A 7,601-nucleotide genomic window follows, 5' to 3' on the forward strand; every position below is an offset into this window, starting at 1 on the left:
GTTTAAAAATTGAGCTGAGAAAAAAAACCACTAAAACATAGCAAAATATGATTGGGTCAAAGGATCACGCTGGGATTTTTAATTTTTTTTTTTGCTACTTCCCATAATGCACATTAGTACTTTTCTAATAGGGAAATAAATGTTTTCATTCTAATTATTTACTGTAAAGACAGTATTAAAGAGCATTAAAGGAAGTTTTTTTATTTAAAAAATTTTATTGAGATATAATTGACATATAACATTAGTTTCAGGTGTACAATGTAATGATTCAATATTTGTATATATTGTGAAATGATCACCACAATAAGTCTAGTTAACATCCACCACCACACAGTTACAATTTCTTTTCTTTTGTAAGATCTACTCCCTTAACAACTTTCAAATATACAATCCAGTGTTATTAACTATAGTCACCATTCTATACTTAAGAAGTTTTGTAAAATAATCTCATTACACCAATCCAACTGTTTCAGGTTTTTCCTGATTCTTTTCAATACTACTCATATGCACACACACCTTTGGCATAAGTGTAATCAGTGTGAATTAATGATTAGTTCTACAGGATTAGATGACCTAGAAACTCTTCTCCTGCCTGGACCTCCCTCCACTAACACGCTCTAGCAACCAGGAAGTCAGAACAATATTCCAGAGACAATGAATGCCAAAGGGGATGGATGGGACAAACTCCTGACCCCTAGCCCAGCACTGGCACTAACCTCTGTGTAACCCTGGCAAGCCACCTAACTTCTCTCAGCCTCAGTTTCCCCATTTATAAAACGGGCCAAGGAGAGCTGCTCACTGATCCCCAAAATCCCTGGCAGGTTTAATCTCTGTGCTTGCGTGTAGATTTGACCCAAAATCTCCAAACAGATCTTGACTCTTGAAAAACTCTATAAAAATAAAATCGTTTAAACACAAATGGAGAACTAGCTATTTAAAAAAAAAAAAAAATCCCTCCTATAATAAATCTTGTAGAGAGTCTCTTTATTTTTGTTAAATCTAGACAACTGACATATTGATAGTTCAATTTCACATACAGTCAGGCACATTTAAATTCTAAAGCAATAATCATAGCACTTTCTCTTCCTCATTGAAGGTAGGTTGACTTAGATTAAGGAAAAAGACTGTGAATGAATGAAAAGTCTGAAATATAGAGATTTTTTGTTTGTTTTATTATCTTAAGTTTTCAAAAACTTCAATTATTTGCCTACCCCTGCCCCCCAAAGGCATTTCCTATCTAGCCTGTTGCAATGCAAGGAAAATTCTCATTCCAGTCTTGGGTATTCCAAAACAGAAGTTTGAATCAATGAAATCTTACTGTCAACTTTTCACATACCATTATAATATGCCAAAAAAGAGTTTCGTTCACTTTCTGAATCAATAACTTGGGCACTGGGCCAACCTCGCTTACAATGTGCGTTAAGGTACTTCTATCCACTAGGGGAACTCACATAGCCTCCTGCTAAACTTGAACTAACTTCGCCCCAAGTTCCATCCTACAGACATGCTGCTGATGCTGATGCTGACCTGGAGTTGCTGAAGCTCTGAAAGTTTCTTTCTGAGGACATATGGTAACAAAAGTACAGGCCGCCCTGCATTTAACAATTCTAGTTTGATCCATGCTGTCTATGTTAAGTAAAGTCTTCGAGAAGCTTCTCTTAGCTCTTGCCAGTCATGGGTAGAAGAAAGTCTTTACTTTCTTATTCCTGCAGCCACAGCTGTCCTGTCACTCCTCAACTCTTTCCCAGAGGCAGCTTTACTTGAAGCTAATGAAACTGAAACCCCTCTTGCAGGATCCTTCCAATGCCCTAGCAACATTTTCATCTGGTCATTTTCTCTTTTTCTAAAAGAGGACGCCTCAAATTACATAAGCATCCTGTCCCACCAGAACTAGATCCTCTCCCCACTTCCCTCCCCACTGCTGCCCACGAGCCACCACCCAAGCAGCAGCTAGGATGACCCTGTGGGCAATGGTGGTTACCAATGGTGGTTCTGCTGCCCCCACGTCCGGTATGTTAATCAGCCACATGCTAGGGGAAGAATTTGAGATTTTTTTTTTTAATTTTTATTTATTTATTTATTTTTTGCCTCAAAAGATTGACTTAACATCATGAGCAGATTAGACTATGCGGGATGACAAAGGATGTTTTACTGATTTATGAAATTATTCATATGGAAAGTTCCACAAAGCTAATTTCACATGTACTAAGTCACCATTATTGAAAAGAACCAAGTGATGTTAAAATAAGGCCTCTCCCAGAAAAGTGGGAAGTTCTATAGAATGGTACATATCCACCAATACCCGTTAAAAGAGTGGTTCTCAATCAGGGGTGATTTTGTTCCCCAGGGGACATCTGGCAACAAATGGGAGAAATTTTTGATTGTCACAACTTGGGGTGGGAGAGCATGCTACTGGCATGGACTTGGGTAGAGGCCAGGGATAGTGATAAACACTCTACAACACAAAGGACAGTCCCCCATGACAAAGTATTATTCAGCCCACAACATCAGTAGCACTCAGGCTGAGAATCCCCTCCTTAGAATAATGAGCATGTGTAGACGGGTAAAGAAGCAAGGATTCTGTTTGGAAAACGATTAACCTTTAAACACCAGAGCAAGTGAAGGTCAGGTTGACAGCTCAGGCAGAGCTGCTATCTGACTTCAGTCACCAGACTAAGGTAAAAAGCATGGAAGGCTCGGGACTTTCATGGATCACAAAGGACTGCAAGGACCCTTGCCAAGAGTGGCTACGTGAGGAGGTGGTAGCATAATTTCCGGAGCACCAGGAAGGGCACTTTGCCTCCCCAATTACCTCCAACACCCACTTGTCTGTGCTTGAAATCCTCTCGTGGTGGACAAAACCTTTCATTCCATGATGAGGTTTAAAGTACAAAGACCCCTGGGCGCCTGGGTGGCTCAGTTGGTTAAGCAACTGCCTTCGGCTCAGGTCATGATCCTGGAGTCCCGGGATCGAGTCCCACATCAGGGTCCCTGCTCAGCAGGGAGTCTGCTTCTCCCTCTGACCCTCCTCCCTCTCATGCTCTCTGTCTCTCATTGTCTCTCTCGCAAATAAATAAAATCTTAAAAAAAAATTTTTTTTAAATAAATAAAGTACATAAAGTACAAAGACCCCTGGAAAAATGAACAGTGACCTACATTCATATTCAAGAGAAAGTGACTGATGACAGATTGTTTTTCCCCTGAGTTTTCATACAGTGAAAGGCTCTGAGGAGCTCAAAGTGGTGCATGCAGAGGAAGAGAGGACAGGCCCTGAGGAGGGAGGGAAAGGGTGAAGAAATGGGCAATACAGCGTTCGGAGGGAAATGTCATCTCCAGACCATGCCTGAGCCTGCTGGGAGGCAGGGATGCAGAGAGAAAAGAAGAAGTCACATTCTTAGCCTTGAAGAAGATTACAATCAAGTTCAGCTCAGGTGAAAAAACTCCAGGAATGCTTGAAAGAATGGCAGAGATGCAGTGTGGTCCCTGCAGCGAACAGCAGACAAAGGTCTTCACCAGCCCTTGGATCACAGTGAACCTCAAACTGTGCCAGGTGCCCCTCCCAACCCCCAACACCTAGCAAAGTGATGGGACACAGTAAAATGCTCAGGCAGCAATTCTTTGAATGAATGGAAACTATTCTAGAGCAAGACCTACCCAATTCCTGGTTTGTTTTCCTTCACACCTTTGCTTACACCATTTCTCTCAATTTGGGAGGAAGCCTTGGTTTGAAGTCTTCTCTTCCCATGTGAGTCCTATTCCATCTCGGGAGGCCAGTTTATGTTCTCTCTGTACATTCCTGATTTCAGCCTCTGTGGGTTCTTCCTCTGCTCTTAAGTATAGGGCCTCCAGGCCATTCACCTAATGTTTACCCTATGTCCTATGTATCTTTTATAATGGGCCTAATTCCAGAAAGGATTTGAGGGGAGCTTTCAAGTTCATAACAAAAAATAAGACAATGTTGTTTAAAAAGAATTTAAGAGGGAAACTGGAGATAATTTGAGAAGAAAAAGATCACTGTACCAAGAAGCTGGTACATAAAACAGTTACCAGGAATTACTGGAGGCCAAGGTAAAAAGATAAACACACTACACATATAGAAGGTTCTCACTAAGAAGAGGGAAGCCACAATTCCATGACTGCAGGATTTTCTTTGCCAAATTCTAAGAGGAATATGCTCCTGGCTTTTCAAGTCTGCTGCGCAGTCATTTTACGTGTTGATCTCAAGAACTCTGTTAGGTCCTTTAGGACAGAATACATCTTAGGTTATATTTCTCTGATAACAGCCTATATTAAACATAAGTGCTCAAATATTTGCTAAAAGACTAATGACCCGCAGGTTGCTCACCAATCTGGACATTCCAGTGTGTCTCAGGATCCCAAAAGGATCAGAGCAGTAAGTCATCAAATCTCTTAGCAGGAAGGACCATTTGATTCTTCCTCTGAGTCCCTAGCCCCGCAAATGATGGGATTTTAAAGACAGGCTCACCCCACCTGCTGTCACCAGTATGAAACTAGGGGCTGGAAGGTCCATTCAGGCCCTATCTTCCTGCCTCCCCCCACCCCCTTCCTGGTTTAGTTGATTGTCCTTTTGTCTGTCTTTCTGTCCACACCACAGATTCTCTTATCCCTTTGAGTGTCAGGGCCTTGCCCTATTAACCTTTAATTCATGGCAGTAATTAGCATGGTGCTTTGCACAAAGGAACTGCCTCCTTCTTCTTCTTTTTTTTTTTTCCAGTGTAAGGAAAGTGAATTGGAAAGAGGTTCCAGAGCAGGCCTTTTCATTATTCTGCCTTGCTGCCCTCTGACCCCTCCAGCTACAGTGTAGAACACCAGCTCTTCCTACACCACATGACAAGCAGTCCGGAAAGGTTAAAATGCAAGTTACTAAAGGAACTGAGGACTCAAGGGCCCAAAGACACATTCGCTCTCCCTTGTTTCCACACGCCCCCCAAAAGTAGGCTGGGCAATCCTTCAGAAACACACGCACACACACATGATAACAAAAAACCTTGGTATGCAGAAGGTGCTCAGTAAATATCTATCAAAATAAGGTCACAGCACAACTATCTTGAATACAGGAAACGCTCAATAAATATCTGCTAAATTGAAAAGTTTATAACACATCTACTTTACACGTAGTAGATGCTCAATAATTATCTTTTAAATTAACATGATCGTAGGACTTACTTCTGCCTCAAACATAGCAGGCCCCCTGTAAATGGCTACTAAATCGAATAGTAGTAGACGCCTGCTCAGAGAACCCGGGCAGAGGTGACATCAGTCAAATCCCAGGCAGAGATCCATGAATGGAAATGCGCGTCTCAAGGTAGCGCTTTCGAGAGAGCGGGAGAGGCGCGTGACAGTGCGCGGCCGCGGCGCACAGCGCGCTTTTTCCGGAGCCGCGGACTCCCCGCCCGCTCCCCAGCATTGATTAGCGATCGGGACCCATTCCCCACCCAGGCGCGGGAAACGGCCGCCGCCTCCAACTCTCACTTCGGGGCTGCACCTGGAGCTCCCGCATCGGCCCCCTCCCGGGGGCATCCGCCCACTCTGGCTTCTCCTCGGATTCCGGAGAGTTGCGGGCAGAACAAAAGCAAACGCCCCGAGGCTTCCGATTGCTTTTCCGATGGAGAGCACCCCGGGAAGAGGCTGAAGCCAGCCCGGGACCCGGCTCCGTGGTCAAACCCGATCGGCTGCCGGCAGCCGCCCGCCCTCTCCAGCAGATTCAGGCTCCGGATTGCAGAGCCGGGGAAAGCAGCGGGGCTCCCTCCCTCCCCGCCCTCTCGGGCGCCCCGAGCCCCCGCCCTGGGGCCGCGGGAGGGCAGAATGGGCGCCTCGGTCGGGTAGGGGTGTGTGTGGGGGGGCGCTATATTAACCCCTGAACGAAGCGCGAAGGAGGCTGGAGGGAAAGATGCTAGGGGACTGGGGCAGACCCCACAACCAAGATCCGAATTTGAACTCGCAGTGCGAACCGCCCTCGGCGCCCCCAAACGCGCAGAACTGCCCGCGGGGGTGGGGTCCCCTCAACGGCGCCGGGTCCCTAAAGCCTCCTCCTCTACACACCCCCGCGGGGATGCCCAGCGGCAACCTTCCCATCCGAACCACAGATCCAGCGGCAGCCCCCGCGCGCGGTTGGCCGAGGAAGGGGTCCTAGGGGGCGGCCGCGTCGGTCTCACGGGAGACACCCCCCGCTCGGAAACTCGCTAGTTTGGTATTTGCTTGGTTTTCCGTTTGGGTTGTTTTTTCTTAAGGTGGGGTGGGGGTGCAGAGAGAGCCGGGAAGTAGCATTTCTTCCTTTCGCCCGGCTTCTCCGGAGCCCGCTGAACTCCGAGAGGGGCAGGCAGCAGCAGAAGAAAGAAAGCGGAGGGGGAGCCACTTACCCAAGGCAGAGCCCGAGAGCGCGGCGGCCCGGGCGCGAGCGGCGCCTTTGTCTGCGGTCGCGGCGCCGGCGCGCTCGGCCAGGCCGGTCCCAGCCCCGGCGCGCTGCGAGCTCCCGCGGGCGCCCGGACAGCCCGGCTCCCGCTCCGGCTGCGGCTCCGGCTCCGGCTCCGGCTCCGGCTCGGCTCTGGCCCCCGCCCGCACCGCCCCGCGCTCGCCGCCGCCGCGGCTCCGCCCCGAGCCGGGCCCCGCCCCCGGGCCGCCGGGCCCCCACCTGCTGCGGCGGCAGGCGCTGGGGAGCCCGGCCTGGGCCGCCAGAGGCGGCCGCGTCCCCCGCGCGCCCGGCTCCCGCCTCCCCAGCCGCCCGGCCGGGCGCGCGCGGGGCAGACCGCCCTTCTCCCACGCAGCCCTCGCGGAGGCAACCTCACCTGAGCGGCCCGGCGCCCGCGTTTTCTGTGTGCAGCCGCCATCCCGGGGTAGCCTGGCCTTCCTGCCTGGGCGCACGTTCTCAGGAGTCCTCCATCACCTTAGAAGCCCGTCCTCACTTTTGCCCCGGGGAGGGGACCCGTCGGGCTCTGCCCGGGCGGGAGGGGGCGGCGGGAAGCGAGGTCCTCCCGAGCCCCGGCCGAAACCGGCCCTCCCAGCCCGGTCAGCTCCGCGCCGCTGCAGCGGGCGGCGACCGGGTGGCCGGTTTAGTGCCGTGCGGTCGCCCGCCGTCGCCGGGCAGAGGGAGACCCGGATGGGCGGGAGAAGGAACCCGGCGGAGAGTGGAAGGGGCGCGGGGTGCACGTGCCCGGTGCAGAGCCTGCCCTGGGTTCAGAGCGGGCCACCTGGGCTGTGGACCTGTGCTCACTTGCAGGGCCGGGATGAAAGTAACAGAAGGGAACCAGACTTCGGAAGCCAGGGAGAAGGAAAGGAGAAGCCACCAGACCCATACATAACACTGGTAATAACTGGTGTTTAGATGGCGCCTTCCGGCAAATCCAAAGTGGTCCACACCGATTAGGTGGGTCACTTAATGCATTCGCCCCAGTGGAATGGCTGAGGAGCCACTTTTCTAGGCAGAGAAAAATATGATAACCTAAATAGTGCATAATGAGGTCACTAGCAGCTTTAGCTGCCCATGAGCCCTCCTTCTCCCAACTCCCAAAGCATTCTGAGCAAGAATCTTACTTTGACACTTCATAGGGTCCGCTGTATCCTATGGTTATTTCTGCTTCACC

At 49.8% G+C, this 7,601-nt stretch overlaps 1 protein-coding gene across 2 annotated transcripts in view; it reads right to left on the minus strand.

The window, feature by feature from the left end:
* The window catches only part of MAPK4 (mitogen-activated protein kinase 4), a 143,780-nt gene extending 136,697 nt beyond the window's left edge, over positions 1-7,083 (minus strand). Inside the window, exon 1 of one of the 2 annotated variants that reach the window (XM_032422914.1) lies at positions 6,807-7,083. The gene's annotated coding sequence lies outside the window, so the exon portion shown is untranslated. Of the gene's footprint in view, positions 1-6,380; positions 6,458-6,806 lie in introns of those variants that run through there. The other variant, XM_032422913.1, reaches the window with a different exon arrangement.
* Positions 7,084-7,601: the final 518 nt, after the last annotated feature.

The sequence above is a fragment of the Phoca vitulina genome, unplaced genomic scaffold (assembly GCF_004348235.1).
Source record: "Phoca vitulina isolate PV1807 unplaced genomic scaffold, GSC_HSeal_1.0 scaffold27, whole genome shotgun sequence".
Classification (NCBI taxonomy): domain Eukaryota; kingdom Metazoa; phylum Chordata; class Mammalia; order Carnivora; family Phocidae; genus Phoca; species Phoca vitulina.